Source organism: Bos indicus, chromosome 11 (assembly GCF_029378745.1).
Source record: "Bos indicus isolate NIAB-ARS_2022 breed Sahiwal x Tharparkar chromosome 11, NIAB-ARS_B.indTharparkar_mat_pri_1.0, whole genome shotgun sequence".
NCBI classification, from domain to species: domain Eukaryota; kingdom Metazoa; phylum Chordata; class Mammalia; order Artiodactyla; family Bovidae; genus Bos; species Bos indicus.
In genome coordinates this window covers 24,203,678-24,222,053 of record NC_091770.1, presented here as the reverse complement: position 1 = coordinate 24,222,053, position 18,376 = coordinate 24,203,678, and the positions used below count along the sequence as shown (strand labels likewise).

At 42.8% G+C, this 18,376-nt stretch overlaps 1 pseudogene; it reads right to left on the bottom strand.

The window, feature by feature from the left end:
• Nucleotides 1-406: 406 nt before the first annotated feature.
• LOC139186026 (U4 spliceosomal RNA) lies at nucleotides 407-490 on the bottom strand (annotated as a pseudogene).
• Between the last annotated feature and the right edge of the window lie 17,886 nt (nucleotides 491-18,376).

Genomic DNA, 18,376 nt, shown 5'->3' with positions numbered 1-18,376 from the left:
TGTATCTTGGATTGACCATCTACAGGACTGGTGAAAATGGCTATGGAAGGACAGCCCACCTTCCTGGGGGGTGGGGGGGAAGATGGCTGGGGAGCTGGCCGTCCCCGCAGCATCATGGCAGTATGGCATTGTGACCACGAGGTGGGCTTACATCAGGGACTTCCTGCACTATCCCTTGGCATGTGCCTGGGGTTCCAGGAGGACTCGGATGGGACGGGAGGGGCATCAGTTCTTTAGGTCCATGCTTCATTCCCCTTGGCATCCCCATTCGTCTCTGTCTTTATCCTCCTCAGCCTCTCCCGGCTGGAGCCACCATCAGCAGGCACGTCCTGTTCTGCAGCCAATTCTGACCAAGGCAGGAAATGGATGTGGAGCCTCAGCCTGCCACTGTGGGGAGGAGGGGGCTGGAATTTGGTCTCATGTTTTCAATCAGTAACAATCGTGCCTTGGTTAAACCTCAGAGGCGACGGTGCTACCACTGCTCAAAGCTGATAGTCGTGTTCCTCAGATGTGGGATCCAAAGGCTTAGGCACAACTCGCAGGCTCCTGGGTGCCTTCCTCCTGCTCTCCACTCTCCTTTGCTCAAATCCAAATGAGGACTGGGTGTGTCAGAGGCAGGCTGGCTGCCTGGACAGCACCCAACTTCCAGAATTTCTTACGCATCCCCATCCCCCATGGCATCAGCAGCCATTCCCAAATTCGAAATGGTTTGGTCTACTATTCCAGACCCTGCCCCCTCTTCCTTGAGACTCAGCCTGAGGCTGGGGGATCTCCCCCAGCAGCCTACTGCCTAGGGTCCCACTGGGGATGGACAGCACAGGGTCCCCCCAGTGCTTGGACTCTGCTGGTGTCTCCTCTTGTCTCAAGGGCGCCAGACCCTCAAATGTCATCTGCAAGAACCAATCAATGGACCTACAGTGTAACTAATATCTGCTAAGCCACAACCTTGGCAAAGGTAATATGAGAAAGGTTGTAGAGATGGGAGCGTTTGGTGTCTAAAGAGCAGAACTGAAAATGGAGAAGCCGGGGAGGGAATAGAATTTGTCAGGGTGTCTGTCCAGATGTGGGTGAACGTTGATTGTAGACAACAGTGCCAGACCCCAGACAGAGGGGAACAGGGGTCACTGCAAATGGTCCTAGGAACGTGCACTGCCTGGCCTCAGATTCTCTGCTCCTAAGAGCAAGTCCCAGCCCCTGCTGGCCACAGGGAGTCCCCCCACTCCACCACCACCCCCTAGGGTTCACAGTGGCTTACCAGTCCAGATCCCCCTGAGTCTGCTACTTGACTGAGAGAGCCAGGCTGAGTGCCCCTTTCCTGAATGTGTTGGGAAAACAGAGCTTCAGAGCACTAGAGGAGGATTCCTGTGGCCTGCCAAGTCCTCTGCTTGTCTCTACCCTACAGGCAGAGGTGGCTCCCTACCCCCACTCCCTCAGGGGCCTGGCCTCAAACAAAGGGGACAGAACTGAGTGCAAATCCAGGAAGCCTCTTCACTCCCCGCCCAGTGCCTCCATCATCCCCATGTTACATGCCCTGGCCAGGCTACTGTTGCCCCCTCTCAGGAAAAGGCTCACAGGGAAGAGTCCCTCCAGAGTTGCCTGAGGCAACCCCAGGGGCCCAGGAGGAGAGATCGCAAAGCTTTAAGGTAAAGTCTGGGAGTTAAAGTGGGGCGGGGGAGGGACAGAAGCCCACTGTGTTTCCAGAAACCCCTGTGAGTCTCGCCTACCCCCAGGGCCATGGATGGGGCAGCAGTGCCCCCTGGTGGCCACCATGTCTGGACGCTCCTCTGTCCCCACCTCCGTGGCTTGGAGTCCCCCATTGTCCACAGTTCTTTCCTTCAGTCCTTTCATCTATTCCCTTCACTTTTTTCGTTTGTTTGTTTTTGAACTCAGCTTTTGCCCTTTGAGACCTCGTTGCAGAAAACCATCTTATAGGGATAAGATGAATAAACTAAAAATAAGTCTTCAACAGCTGATATAGTATGACGAGATAGCACTATGGGCAGGGGTTGGGGGTGGGGGTCACCTGGACGGGAACAATATAGTTTTCATTGTACCATTTGTCTCTCAGATTACCTCCATTCCATTCCGACCCTAAGCAGCTGCACTGTCCTGCATGCTGCTCTGTGGTAGTTCTCCTCTGTGGGGACCGACTTGGTGCCTTGTTTTCACTCGGGAGAGGCGCCGTATTCCTGTGAGGGAGGAGAGGGATGGCTTTGGTAGGAGGCGGGAACAGTTGGATCTCCAGCCTGTCTTTCCCCGATGCTCCCACCTCGTGCTGGTCATGATGATCTGACTTTCTTCAGTCTCAGGGCACGAGATCCCCAAGTGTGGCTGCCTCATTCTATAAGGTGGATAAGAAGCAGCTGCCGAGGGAAGCTCGTCACCTCACCTTGGCCTCTGTAGGGTCCTGGCTTCTCACCGGGGCAGCTGGAGGGACAATGAGGTGTGTGTGTGGAGGGGAGGATGTGCCCATTCTCAGGACAGGAGGCCCCTCTCCCAACCCAGATGGGCCCCAAGAAGGAGTTGTGCTCTGCTGTGCTTAGTCACTCAGAAGTGTTCAACTCTTGTGACCCCATGGACTGCAGCCCGCCACACTCCTCTGCCCATGGAATCCTCCAGACAAGAATATTGGAGTGAGTTGCCATGTCTTCCTCCAGGGGATCTTCCCAACCCAGGGATCAAACCCAGGTCTCCCTCATTGCAGGCGGATTCGTAACTGTTTGAACCACCAGGGAAGCTCAAGAATACTGGAATGGGTAGCCTATCCCTTCTCCAGGGGAACTTACCAAGCCAGGAATCAAACCGGGGTCTCCTGAATTACAGGTGTAATTACAGATGAGCTACACAGGAAGCCCAAGAAGGGGTTAAAGGTATTGATAATAAAAGTCAGAGCAGTTTTATTTTCCTAAAAAGGAAATGCTGGAAATATTCAAATAAAAATGATGCTTATTATAGAGCATGAAACTCTCAGTCTGGTTTTCAGTCCCAACATGATTAAGCACCCACTTCCTGTGCCAGACCTTAATTTCCCCATCTATACTGAGGCTGTAGTACTCCCTAAAGATCCCTTTTTGTACTGAAGTTCTGTGGTTCCAATTCCCTTGCTTTTGCACAGCCGGGCAGGCTAGGGTGCAGCTTTGATCTCCCCAGACTGGATCCTGTCCTAGCACCAACTCCCTCCCACCCACTCACGTGGATTCTAGGCTTGCATTTTTGCTGGAGTAATATTTTTCTGGTGTTTATTTTTAAAAGGTCTGCATCTGTGGTGACCGTCTCCCATTTGGAAAATTAACTGCTTACAGATGTTGTGTGTGGCACAGCCTTCTCCCAGGCAGTGAAACCACTGGGGCTTGGATTTCATTTCAAAAGGAAGAGGAGGGAAGCAAAGCTGCGTGTCTCTGATGTAGGTGGCAAAACTTTCTGACCTTCTATAAAATGCCCAAATGAGATTGACTTGGAGAAATTGAAGGGTGGAGAATTTCTTAAGGTTTGAGAACCCAAGTGTTAAAAAGCTCTCATTGAGATGGGTCATTTGTGGGATGTTTGTGGCTGTTGCTGCAGAGAAGGGAGGTTGGCTGTGTGGCTGGGGGTGAGCGAACCCCTTCTACTCCTGCACACACAGGGTGGGCTTCAGCCCTCATCCATCCGCTCAGCCATGGTAAGCTCTGACCAGTCCAGGCGGCAGCTTCCCTTCGGGTCCAGGATGGCTCTGAGTGAGGTAAAGGGTGTCCCAGAGCTGAGACGTAGATCCTTCCCACTCTGGTGTCCTGAGCGCACTAATTGCTGCTCTATCCTCTACCGACCCCCAACCTTGGCTCACCCCCTTAGTTTCTGCTTCTCCTACCGGCTTCTTCCATGAGGATTCCACCTCCAGGCGTCACTCCAGCTCTTACCCCACACACTCGGGCCTAAAAAGACATCTCGTGAGCTCCTGAGGGATCCCCATATAAAGCCTGTTTCTGTTTTCTTATTCACTGGCCACCCCCAACCCCCGCCTCCTCAGCAGTTTCCAAGTCCAGACTCAGAAATGGAAACTGAGGAGGAGGGTTCTCTTTGAGTGGGTGTTTGTGAGGGGTGTGTGTGTGGTGGGTGGAGTGTGCATGCAGTGCTCATGTATGTTGTGTCTGTCTTGATTATGGTGTATACCGGGAGGCTGTTGTGTGCGTGTGTGCGTGTGTATGTGTATTGTGCATTGACGTGCCATTTGCGGCTGTGAGGAGCAGATAGGGGAATAGCATCTCTCCCCACCTGGTGCTCACCTGGGACCAGATATCATTCTCAACCTGGATCTGTGACTGCTTCCTTGTTGCCACACTTCCCTTTCTTGGTTCAATGATGTCTCTGGTCTCTGGCAGATTCCTGCTGCCTTTGCCCCATGAGAGTGACAAAGAATAAGTGGAAGTTTGAGCAGGAAAGAACCTTAGAGCCTGTTTCTAAGTTATAATGAACCTAATCACTTTCAATATGAGAAAATCGAGGCTCAATCTGTGCAGTGTGTTTGCATAACAATTTCATGCCAGTTCCAAATCAGTAGATTTAAACATGGTAGTAAGTATTATTTTGCATTTTTACTAAGATTTTCTTTATGATAGAGACCCCCCAAAACAACAGGAGGAGTATATGTAATATTCACTGTAGGCAGTTGGATGTGTGTTCAGAATATGAAGCTTTAGAAGACAAAATTCAAGTTAGATACAATTTTTTTTAAAAAAGAAAAAGTAACAGGCAAAATGTTATGCCACTTGTTTGAAATCCTTTAAAGTAAACCTGGGAAGAGTAAATTGAGTGTAAGTTAAATTGATGATTGGAGAATAGTATTGCCTCTTGGAACATGAAAACTACTAAGAAAAGCAGTATTCAAGAATGTAAGTTGCTGAAAATATTGATACCTGGTACGAATTTTTTTTTTTTTTTTTTACATTTATCACAAGGAGAATCATAATTCTCTTGCAAAGAAACAGCATGCAAATTTATCAATCATATATATCATTTGGAGGAGTGATGTCTGGTACTAACTGGGGGAAAAAGGGAGGAGAGAAGAGACAAAAGTCAAAGGCCACCAATGAACAATTGGATCATGTGCATTAGGGCTCCCTTTCAGTGGTTAGCTGGATGTGAGGGAAACCATCTGAGAGATACTCCTGACTGTCCAGGGTTTGCATATTAGCACCTTTGAGAAGTCTCTAATATCATAAAATATCAAAACAAAAGACTGTTTTAGGCTCCAAATCTGGGATAAAGATGAAGATATTGATGGTTACTTCCTGGGTAATCACCCAGAGAGAGTCTTTTCCTACTGTGGGAGCACTCCAAAGACTTTGAAGGACTTCTCTGGTGGCAAATCATCATCGCCTTGATGGGGAAACTGGTCAGACTACCTGGAGCTTTTAAGCTGCCTCACGCCTCTCACAGGCACAGACCAGGACACACAGATTATGCAAGCGTGCTGTCTTCCCTTCTTTTGGCCACCATCTGCTTTCTAGTTTATTTGTACTTGCCTTGCATAATGCCAAACAACTGGTTTGACTGGGTTTTGTTTCAGTAGATGCCTCTGACCAATTTGGTGTCCTGTGGAGACAGAGCCCAGTGCTGAGACACATGGCTTGCTGAGGGAACAGATTTTTTTTTTCTTGGAGACACATTTGAGTATTCCTGAATGAGATATTTAATATGAATGACCTGTAAGGATGTATTCTTAGAAAAAACAACAATCAGCTGAACCAAACCCAGACTTTCTGTAGTTCTGGAGGTTTTCAGTTCAGTTCAGTTGCTCAGTCGTGTCTGACTCTTTGCGACCCCACGGACCACAGCACTCCAGGCCTCCCTGTCTATCACCAACTCCCGGAGTCTACTCCAACTCATCTCCATTGAGTCGGTGATGCCATCCAACCATCTCATCCTCTGTCGTCCCCTTCTCCTCCTGCCTTCCAGCTTTCCCAGCATCAGGGTCTTTTCAAATGAGTCAGTTCTTCACATCAGGTGGCCAAAGTATTGGAGTTTCAGCTTCAACATCAGTCCGTCCAATGAACACCCAGGGCTGATCTCCTTTAGGATGGACTGGTTGGATCTCCTTGCAGTCCAAGGGACCCTCAAGAGTCTTCTCCAGCACCACAGTTCAAAAGCATCAATTCTTTGGAGTTCAGCTTTATTTATAGTCCAACTCTCACATCCATACATTACTACTGGAAAAACCATATCCTTGACTAGACAGACCTTTGTTGGCAAACTAATGTCTCTGCTTTTTAATATGTTGTCTAGGTTGGTCATAACTTTCCTTCCAAGGAGTAAGCGTCTTTTAATTTCATGGCTGCAGTCACCACCTGCAGTGATTTGTGAGCCTGAAAAAAATAAAGTCAGCCACTGTTTCCACTGTTTCCCCATCTATTTGCCATGAAGTGATGGGACCAGATGCCACGATCTTAGTTTTCTGAATGTTGAGTTATAAGCCAACTTTTTCACTCTCCTCTTTCACTTTCATCAAGAAGCTTTTTAGTTCCTCTTCACTTTCTGCCATAAGGGTGGTGTCACCTGCATATCTGAGGTTATTGATATTTCTCCCGGCGATCTTGATTCCAGCTTGTGTTTCCTCCAGCCCAGCGTTTCTCATGATGTACTCTGCATATAAGTTAAATAAGCAGGGTGACAATATACAGCCTTGACGTATTCCTTTTCCTATTTGGAACCAGTCTGTTGTTCCACGTCCAGTTCTAACTGTTGCTTCCTGACCTGCATACAGGTTTCTCAAGAGGCAGGTCAGGTGGTCTGGTATTCCCATCTCTTTAGAATTTTCCACAGTTTATTGTGATCCACAGAGTCAAAGCCTTTGGCATAGTCAATAAAGCAGAAGTAGATATTTTTTCTGGAACTCTCTTGCTTTTTCCATGATCCAGCAGATGTTGGCAATTTGATCTCTGGTTCCTCTGCCTTTTCTAAATCCAGCTTGAACATCTGGAAGTTCACCATTCATGTATTGCTGAAGCCTGGCTTGGAGAATTTTGAGCACTGCTTTACTAGCATGTAAGATGAGTGAATTGTGCAGTAGTTTGAACATTCTTTGGCATTGCCTTTCTTTGGGTGGAGGTTTAGTGATGGGTTCCAGAAGACCATGGGCTATTGGAGCTTGCTAAGGTGATCCATGTCCCTAGCCTACCAGGTCAAGAGCAGTGACTTCAGAGGGCAGGGGCTGAGAGGAGCCAGGTATTAGAGCAGAATGAGGGGCTGGTGGTCTTGGATATCTTGAGCATCAGTCTTTAGGGGCATCTATACATTGGTGGACCACATCAGAAATAGTGCCCCTTAACTCAGTATAGTTCTCCCAATTCCCAGTGTGTGGTGTGTCCTACAATTCAACTCATTTCTGACACTATCTACTTGGCTACACTGCTGCTGCTAAGTCGCTTCAGTCATGTCCGACTCTGTGTGACCCCATAGACGGCAGCCCACCAGGCTCCCCCATCCCTGGGATTCTCCAGGCAAGATCACTGGAGTGGGTTGCCATTTCCTTCTCCAATGCATGAAAGTGAAAAGTGAAAGTGAAGTTGCTCAGTTGTGTCTGACCCTCAGCGACCCCATGGACTGTAGCCTTCCAGGCTCCTCCGTCCATGGGATTTTCCAGGCAAGAGTACTGGAGTGGGTGCCATTGCTTTGGCTACACTACCCACAGGTTGAGGGCTTAGTTCCACAAGACTGCATCCCAACCCCCTTCAGATGCTAATTGAAAGCCTAGGTTGTCACCTGTGCTTCTGAACTACCAGCTATAGTTTGCAGGTCCCACCAACCCTCTCTGTGGGTTTGATTAGTTAGTCAGTACAACTCACGGAACTCAGAGAACCATTTTACTCACTAGATTATTGATTGATTATAAAAGGACATAACTCAGGAACAGCCAGATGGAAGAGATGCATAAAGTAGGTATAGGGAAAGGGACACAGAGCTTCCATGTCCCCTATGAGCCTGCCAGGCTCTTCTGTCCATGGGATTCTCCAGGCAAGAATACTTGGGGTGGGTTGCTGTGCCCTTCTCCAGGGGATCTTCCTGATGCAGGGATTGAAACTGAGTCTTTTATGTCTCTTGCATTGGCAGGCATGTTCTTTACCACTAGTATCACCTGAGAAGCCCCTTGAGCATGGCACTGTCCTTGAATCTCCATGTGTTCACCTGCCCAGAAGCTCTCTGAACCCTATCTTGGTATTTATGGAGCTTTCATTCGGATCAGATCAGATCAGATCAGTTGCTCAGTCGTGTCTGACTCTTTGCGACCCCATGAATCGCAGCACGCCAGGCCTCCCTGTCCATCACCAACTCCCGGAGTTCACTCAGACTCACATCCATCGAGTCAGTGATGCCATCCAGCCATCTAATCCTCTGTCGTCCCCTTCTCCTCCTGTCCCCAATCCCTCCCAGCATCAGGGTCTTTTCCAATGAATCAACTCTTCACGTGAGGTGGCCAAAGTACTGGAGTTTCAGCTTTAGCATCATTCCCTCCAAAGAAATCCCAGGGCTGATCTCCTTCAGAATGGACTGGTTGGATCTTCTTGCAGTCCAAGGGACTCTCAAGAGTCTTCTCCAACACCACAGGTCAAAAGCATCAATTCTTCGGTGCTCAGCCTTCTTCACAGTCCAACTCTCACATCCATACATGACCACAGGAAAAACCATAGCCTTGACTAGACAAACCTTTGTTGGCAAAGTAATGTCTCTGCTTTTGAATATGCTATCTAGGTTGGTCATAACTTTCCTTCCAAGGAGTAAGCATGTTTTAATTTCATGGCTGCAGTCACCATCTGTAGTGATTTTGGAGCCCAGAAAAATAAAGTCTGACACTGTTTCCACTATTTCCCCATCTATTTCCCATGAAGTGGTGGGACCAGATGCCATGATCTTGTTTTCTGAATGTTGAGCTTTAAGCCAACTTTTTCACTCTCCACTTTCACTTTCATCAAGAGGCTTTTGAGTTCCTCTTCACTTTCTGCCATAAGGGTGGTGTCATCTGCGTATCTGAGGTTATTGATATTTCTTCTGGCAATCTTGATTCCAGCTTGTGTTTCTTCCAGTCCAGTGTTTCTCATGATGTACTCTGCATATAAGTTAAATAAGCAGGGTGACAATATACAGCCTTGACGAACTCCTTTTCCTATTTGGAACCAGTCTGTTGTTCCATGTCCAGTTCTAACTGTTGCTTCCTGACCTGCATACAAATTTCTCAAGAGCTTTCATTAGGAGGCACAATTGATTAAACCATTAACTATTGGTGATTAAACTCAATCTCCAGCCCCTCTTTCCCTCCCCAGAGGTCAGGGTAGTAGAACTGAAAGGTGAAATCCTCAAATCCCAAGGTTGGTTCCCATGGCAACCAGTACCAACCTGAGGTGCTTTTGAAAAGTCACCTCATTAACAGAAACTGGTGTGGTTGAACGGGGTTTCTTTTAAGTATTGACGCGCCTTTATTGCTCTTATCACTTTGGAAATTCCAAGAGTTTTAGGAGCTCTGTACCAGGAACCAGGACCAAGACCAGAGATTTATTTCTTATTATAAATTACAATTTCACACTCAGGTTCCTACATAGGCAAATGTAATATTTTCTTTGCCTGGCACTTTTTTATTTTATTTTTTAAAGGAAAGTTGTCTAGAAGTTCTATCCAAGGTTTTTTGGGCTGTGCTGGTCTTCATTGCTATGCAGGCTTTTCTCTAGTTGTGGTGAGCTGGGGGCCACTCTTCGTACAGGCTTCTCATTGTAGTGGCTTCTCTTCTTGCCAAGCTCCGGCTCTAGGATGTGTGGGCTCAGCAGTTGCGGTTCCCAGGCTCTAGGGCACAGGCTCAATAACTGTGGTGCACAGGTTTAGTTGTTCCACAGCATGTGGGATCTTCTTGGACCAGGAATGGAACTCGTGTCTCCTGCATTGGCAGGTGGATTTTTTACCGCTGAGCCACCAGGGAAGTCCTGCATGTCACTTTAAACCCTGAGCCTAGGCAGTGATGGTTGCTTCATGCTGACTTTTACAGTTGTTATAATTCTGAGACAAGTTGGCCCGATATGTTTGCTAGTTACAAACGATTAACTTTATTATTGCAAGTTAAAAATGCTTTAATATTCAGCACCCCCGACACACTCAATTTTTTGGTTTGGAGCATTACCTGTGATATATATTTTGTCTTAATCTTCAAGAAGGAGTTATAATGTTTTATATTAATGTAAAATAAACATGTAACCAAATGTTCAACAAATAATGAAAAGACTAACTGCAGTGCTTACTATGTGCCAAGTATTTTCCATATGTCATTTCATAAATGGCCAACAATGCTGTGAGATGGGTAATATTATTCCCATACTACAGAGGAGAAAATTAAGCTTCAGAAAGGATAAGTAACCTGATTTCAGGTCCTACAGCATTTAAATGTCAGAGCTGGAAGGCCCATCCAGGAGGCAGGACTATAGGGTTCCAGCAATTAACCTCTCTGCTATACTGCTTCCAAACATTAAAACAAACAGAACCAGAACTCTGGTTTGTTGAGTACTCACACTGTTAGCCTGTCTGTATGTCAGTCTGTGTGTATTCCTTGGGCTGATGCCATTAGGTGGAAATGCAGAACCTTGGTGAAATGATAATATCTTGAGTGATACTGAAGAGTGAATGTTCTCAAGGCAAAGCAGGGCAGAGAGTCTGGCTGGGGATAGGATGGTTTTCTGGGGGATCCACAGACTCTCAGAAAGGGTGTCTTGAAGAAGGCTGTGTTAGGGTGAGGAGGGATGAAACCAGGGCTCTCTGGAGCAAGGTAAGAAAGTGCCTTTCTCCTGGGGAAGGTGAGGACAGGGGCTTGGGTGGAACTCAAGACTGCTGGGCCCAGGAAGGAGGGCCCTGCACAGAAAGCCTCACTCAGGTGGGGCACTGAACTCTGGCACAGTGTGAGCTGCAACTCCAGACTTTGCTCTCCATCAGCATTCAGGATGCAGCAAATGCTTCTCCATTTGTCCTTCACTCTATGTCCTCAGAATGGAAGGTGGCTGTGTTTTGATAGGAGGAGGGTTTGGGGGCTGTGCTACCACCAATATCAGAAAAGACCACTGCTTCCAAGTGCAGGCAAGATTTTGGTGGCAGAAGCCCTTTGGTGGGGAAACAAGTAACTTGTGAAAACATTCATCTCAGACAGCATAAATGCTATTTTATAAAGTAGCATTTCCCAGAAGTACCAAGTACCTATTTTCTTGCTTCTCTTTAATTTTCAGTTTCTGGTGCTAGAGATATTCAGGGATTAGCCTGATATTAAAATTTGCAACAATGACAAATATTCAGTGTCTGAGGAACATTTGCAACCTAAACAAATCATATTACTCTTAGTTTTGTCTAAATGTACATCTAGATATAACACATATGAGGCATAAGTCTTATTCTTTACCTGAGCATCAATCAGATAGACTTTGAATGCTGGAATTATAATCCTTTATTGAACTTTAAAAATAAAGAATGCTTTCTTTTTATAAAAAGGCTAAATATAATCAAATTAAATTCTCAGAAAATCAAATAAAAATGTCATCATTATTTAAAACTTTATATTCATAAATTATAATTTGTATTTTAGTATTAATTTTAATGGTTATTATCAATATTAAAATATTATTAAAATAAATTTAAAATATAGCTGAATATAATTTTACTTTTTCATTTTTTTACATTTTTGATGAGATTTACTCAAATGAGGCAAATTTGAATAGAATCACATTTGATATTACTCTTGTTATCATTGAGAATGAGTAGAATGAATACCAGTCAAGATTGTGATAAAAATATAAAATAAGAGAGTAAAACTTAGAAACTGAAAAGAAACAGAAAATTGCCAAAGACATGATCTGCTTACATCCCTAAAAAGTACAGAAACGACAAAAGTGAGCAGGGCTTTGTTAGACCATCCCATGTAGTTTATACACAAATCTTACAAATTATTTACCTACTGAGGATTTAATCAGTGATCAAAACAATGGGAATGTAAAGGGGAGTTATTAAAGAAAAGAGAATTATTCATATGAGATTTATAGCTCAGAAGCCTTAGATGCGACTGTGACTGCCTAGGAGACACTGATGGAATTAGCCCAATGGGAAGGGAATGATGAATGGAAATCGTGGGGGCTTTACTGCCCTTGTGGGAGGCTGGTTCTGGAAAACAGCCTATCAGGTCTTCCTCACCACAGGAGACTATTTCCCCAAAACACAGTCCCATTCAAATGAATGGCTGTAAATTTTGTTTGGCTGAACATGGCAAGATAATTCAATATTTCATTTTATACCAGCATTCTTTCACACGGAGAAAGAAATTGCAGAAACTGGCTTTTATGTCTAAAGTTCTAAGATCATATTTTGTTCATTCTGTACAAATTACAATCAATCTTGAAAATTAGCTTTGGGTAAAGGATGTATTTATAGCCAGAAGAGGAAAATCACTTGTTCATACACAAAAAATCACACAAGCAATTGTTTGAGGGGAAAAAATGGTGACTAAGCAGCAAACAATTAATAGTATTTAACAAAGATAAGAAAATACCAACACAGAACATTGGTATGATATTTTTAAAAGAAAAATATTTGTGTGTCAATATTTAGCCAAACAAAAATGTTGCTTTTTGTGGTAACAGCACAGTTTTTACAGAAAACAGTGGAAAGTTGTTTGAGTTTTATATAAATGATTTAAATTTTTTCTACTAGAATGATCAAACATGAAAGAGATTAAAAAAGAATCTTGCTTACCTATTTTATATATAGTAATTTTTATCTGCGAATCCCAAACTCCTAATTTATCTCTTCCCCTACCCCCTTTCCATCACAAATTTTTTCTCGGTGACTGTGTTACTGTTTTGTAAATAAGTCCATTTGTGTTGTATTTTGGATTCCACGTGTAAGTGATATATGGTATCTGTTGTTTTTTTTTCTGACTTATTTCACTTAGTAAGATAATCTCTAGATTCATCCACATTGCTGCAATTATTTCATTCTTTTTTATGGCTGAGTAGTGTTCCACTGTGTATATATACACACCACATCTTCTTTATCCATTCATCTGTCTACAGACATTCAGGTTGCTCCCATGTCTTGGCTATTGTAAATTGTGCTGCTATAAACATTAGGGTACTGTATCTTTTCAAATTATATTTTCTCTGGATATATACTCAGGAATAGAATTGCTAGATCATATGGAAACTATTTTTAGTTTTTTAAGGAACCAGCAGCAGCAGCAGCAACATACTGTTTTCCACAGTGACTGCATCAGTTTACATTCCCACCAACAGTAGAGGAGACTTCCCTCTTCTGCACACTCTCTCCATCATTTATTTGTAGACTTTTAAATGACGGCCATTCTGACTGGTGTGAGGTGGTCCCTCACTGAGGTTTTGATTTGCATTTCTCTTATAATAAGCAATGTTGAGCATCTTTTTCATGTGCCTATTGGCCATCTGTATGTCTTCTTCAGAGAAATGTCTATTTAGGGCTTCTACTTTTTTATTTTTTTGATTGGATTGTTTATTTATTTTTTGTTGTTGAGTTGTATGAACTGTTTGAATATTTTGGAAATTAAGCCATTGTCAATTGCATCATTTGCAAATATTTTCTCCCATTTTCTGTAGGTTGTCTTTTCATTTTATTTCATATTTTTTCATGCAGCTTTTTGGGGGAAAAACGCTTTTCTTTAAATGCTTCTTTAGAATTCCTTTAAAAGTGGAATAACCAAACTTTAAATGGTTTAGGGCTTTGTTTTTGTTTCTGTAAATCTTTGATAACACTATTTACAGCAAATGAAAGTTCATAACAAATAACTGAAGATTCAACATTAATTTAACTTCCCCAATGAAGACCAAGATTTGCTCTTTGTTTGAGGATCTTATGTTGTTCTGCTTAATTCTACTAATGTAGTTCATATCTTGTCTAAATTAAATCTAGTTGCTTTAACAGTGTTTCATTAGAATCCCTGTTGCAAAACAGAAGTATGATTCCAGTAAAATATAAGTGAATTCAAACAATGAAAACAAAAACATCTGCATGAAGGAGAAGATTCGTTTAAAATACAATCTGGAAACTTGTTTCCATAGGCTATTTTCCAGCCACTGTAATTTAAGGTATTATCTTGATCAGAGCTGTATTTGAACAATTAAACCAACATATTGCTATTTTCAGTTTTCTTTATAATAACCCAGGCCAGAAAAATTAAAAAAAGTAGAACTTATGAAATCCTGGAGAAGGCAGTGGCAACCCACTCCAATACTCTTGCCTGGAAAAATCCCATGGATGGACGAGTCTGGTCCATGGGGTCATGAAGAGTCGGACACAACTGAGCAACTTCCCTTTCACTTTTCACTTTCATGCATTGGAGAAGGAAATGGCAACCCACTCCAGTGTTCTTGCCTGGAGAATCCCAGGGACCGGGGAGCCTGATGGGCTGCGGTCTCTGGGGTCGCACAGAGTCGGACATGACTAACACAACTTAGCAGCAGCAGCAGCATGAAATCCTATTTTCTAGATATTGTAAGAGAAACCTAAAATGACTATATTAGTGATAGCAATTTGTTTAATGAAATGAAAATATTTAGTATTTCCAATGACAACACTAATTTATCATATTTGACCACATTACTGTTGTTTGAGCTTGATCTGTACAATTCATGATTCATTTACAGTCTAAGAAATTTATTTGCAAATCCTTAGCAGAGTGTTTCTCCAAATTAAAGTTGCCAAATTTGTTATGACTATAAAACATTTGATTATAGCAACACAATTAGTGATTTGCTTAAAGGACAAAACATAGAGATTTTATGGAATAAACTTATAATAGTTATTTATAGTGTATTTTTTTTATATTACCCACCTAAACATCATCAGCTCATCAAGGCATGCAAACAGACATGTGCAATGACTTATCTTTGATATTTTGCCAACTTTTAGCTTGGCACAAACCATAGCTTTGCACACATTTTTCAGTTTTGATGTTATGAAAATTATATTTGTCAAGGAAGGAGGAAAGGACAGACAGTATTTAACAGTTTTTAGCTTGATTTATATCTTTTAAATGTTTAGACATATGGTATCTTGGGTGGGCTTGAGTGCTGGGCTCACTTCCAGGTGGATGTTCATGGAGCTTGGAGAAAAAGGTTTGGGAGCTCACACCTGGAGGGAAGATTAGGAAAAGAATTTGGGGTTGAACTGAGAATTCTTCCACATCTGAAGGTAGTGTAAGTCCAGTGCTCCTTGGGCTGCAGATCTGCAGGTCACAGGAGAGCAGTTCTCAATCTCAGCTGCCCAGTAGAATCATCTGGGTAGCTTTAAAAATGCTGAGGCCTAGGCCCCACTCTCGAGAGAGCTTCTTATTTAGTAGTCTAGGTGGAGGCCTGGGCATCAACAGCATTTATTTTATTTTTTTAATATAAATTTATTTATTTTAATTGGAGGCTAATTATTGTAGTGGTTTTGCCATACATTGATATGAATCCGCCACTGGTGTACGTGTGTTCCCATCCTGAACGTCCCTCCCACCTCCCTCCCCATCATCATTTAAAAAAAAATCTCCCTAAGTGATCCTAACGTGTAGTCAGGGTTGAGAATAGCTATCAGTGGCTTGGCTAGCATACAATGTCCTGACAGGATTTAAAGAGCTTTGCTATGGCCAAATTTTGGTTACGTATGTCAGGCCTGACAGACTGGGGGCCGAAGGACAAGGGGACAACAGAGGATGAGGTGGTTGGATGGCATCAGTGACTCAATGGACGTGAGTTTGAGCAAGCTCTGGGAGATGGTGAAAGACAAGGAAGCCTGGTGTGCTGCAGTCCATGGGGTTGCAGAGAGTTGGACATGACTGAGCGATTGAACAACAACAAACGTCAGACCTGAGTCAGGCTAAGGCTGGGCAGGGCTGAAACAAGAGGCTGTCGTGAACAGAGACACAGTGAGTGAGTCTCAAGTTCACTCATTCAATTGATGTTTATTCCACTTTCACAATATTTTAGGAACTGAGGATACATAAAGGGATAAAACATTAACTTCAAAATGGTGAACAGATGTGTAAACAAAATCAATAAAATATTACAAACATTATAGTAAATGTATATGTGGGATAGAGCAGGGTACAGTTCCACGTAGGAAGGAAAGCTAGATGAGTGGGGTCTAAAATGAGTCTTAAAGGCATGGGGTTATGGGCGGGGTGCTGGGGTGGGCCACCAGCAGCTTTTAAGGAGACTTCTTTACCTGGGCAGGATGGGAATCCCAGGTATGTTGAGAGCAGGGACAGGCCTTTGGGGACAGACTGAATAGGGGACACAAGAGTGTGGGAAGGTATTGTGAAGATGAACAGCTGGCTTCACTTTGTTTCAGAACCACTTTTAATGGACACTGGATGTGTTCTCTGAGCGGTATCTTAGAGAGTCTTCAAACTGGAGTTATTGGAGGACTTTCCAAGAGGTTTGATGCCATGGGGAGGGAATCTCTTTCCACTAATCCTCTACTCAACTTGCCCATGGAGAGTTTCTTTTGTGGGAGTGTGAACATAACCTAAGTGTGTTCGGTCTAATTGTGAAAAGTCCGGATGACTTACATATCCCAAAGTAAAGATATCAATTAGAATATATAAAGTGTTCCTAGGAAGGGAAGCATGTTTAAAATTACATCTCACATTACAAGGTCTTCCCACTTGGATATGTATGGTTCAGGACAATTTATATCATTTCTCTTTCCAACTGAGAATGAGAAGATACTTAAATTAGTTTTGGTCATCAGTTATCTAAATTATATTTTAGAGGGACTTCCCTGCCAGCCTAGTGGTTAAGACTGCGTGTTTCCAAGGCAAGAGGCCCAGGTTCTGTCCCTGATTGGGGAACTAAGATCCTGCATGCCAAAAGCATGGCCAAAATATAAAAAATTATATTTTAGAAAAGCAACTAGAGGTAACAACTTTTTAAAGATACATTAATTCACCAGAAGCAGTCAGAGCCTCAATACAAAATATGTTATATATTGAAAATTACTATTCTTTCCTCAACTAGAGCTAAGTTCTTTTGCTTAGGAATCAATTTTCAGATCCTTAAGCTTCATGTGTATTTTCTCTGAAATTTATATATGGAATTTAGAAAGATGGTAATGATAACCCTGTATGCGAGATAGCAAAAGATACACAGATGTCTAGAACAGTCTTTTGGACTCTGTGGGAGAGGGAGAGGGTGGGATGATTTGGGAGAATGGCATTGAAACATGTATAATATCATATATGAAACAAATTACCAGTCCAGGTTGGATGCACGATATTGGATGCTTGGGGCTGGTGCACTGGGACGACCCAGAGGGATGGTACGGGGAGGGAGGAGGGAGGGGGGTTCAGGATGGGGAACATGTGTATACCTGTGGCAGATTCATGTTGATGTATGGCAAAACCAATGCAATATTGTAAAGTTATTAGCATCCAATTAAAATAAATACATTTATATTAAAAAAAAACAGTGATTGAATCATCCTCTCAGCAGCTTCCAGTTCTTTCTCCTGTCCCACAGTCACCTGCCACGCTTTCTACAGGAAAACAGTACTTCACACCCTTTCAGAATCTCCCCATTGATGTGCTTACTGCCCTAGATGTAACCTCAAAGGCACCAAATAAAGGGATTATTTGAAACAATTCCAGGAACCTCCTTTAATGATTAATTAAAACCCATAAACCTGTGTTCTGGTTTTGTATCTTAGACATATTTCTCTTGAAGGTAAATCGTAGTGTTAGAAGAGGGTATTTTGACCCATTTTGTTATGTTTCAATTCTAATATGTTGCAGAGTGGGCAAGCTGGAGTGAGGGCAAAATTCGTTTAATGATCGCTCATGCTTTTTCCAATCCCAGACGATTGTCAAAGAATAAATTCCATTTTCAAAAAATTTAAATTTATTTTTTAATTTTATTTTTTTAAGTCTAAATTTTATTTTAGAGTATAGTGGATTTACAATGTTGTGTTAGTTTCAGAGGTACATAAAAGTGATTCAGTTACACAAATGAAGAATGAGTCCCTTTTGAAGGAAGTTTCTAGAAGAGAGAAGCCAACAGAGCATGAAAAATATACTAAATGCTAAAAAATGGCTATTTTCAAATGTTTAACTAAAGTAGCTCCTTTCACTTATTTTCATACTCACTCTATGCCTTGTGAGAAAATAGTCTACATTTAACCAGTGGAAGCAGTTAGTGATGCTGATTCTTCTAGTCTTTTCTGGTATTACCAAATTATATATATATTTGAAACAAATATGTGGGTAAAACTTGTGTGATTTATTTCATATTATTATAAGTTAGTCAATAGAGTACTTAACATCTATATTATCAAATCACCACCTGATTATACTTATTGCTTGCTTCATCTTATTAAATATTTA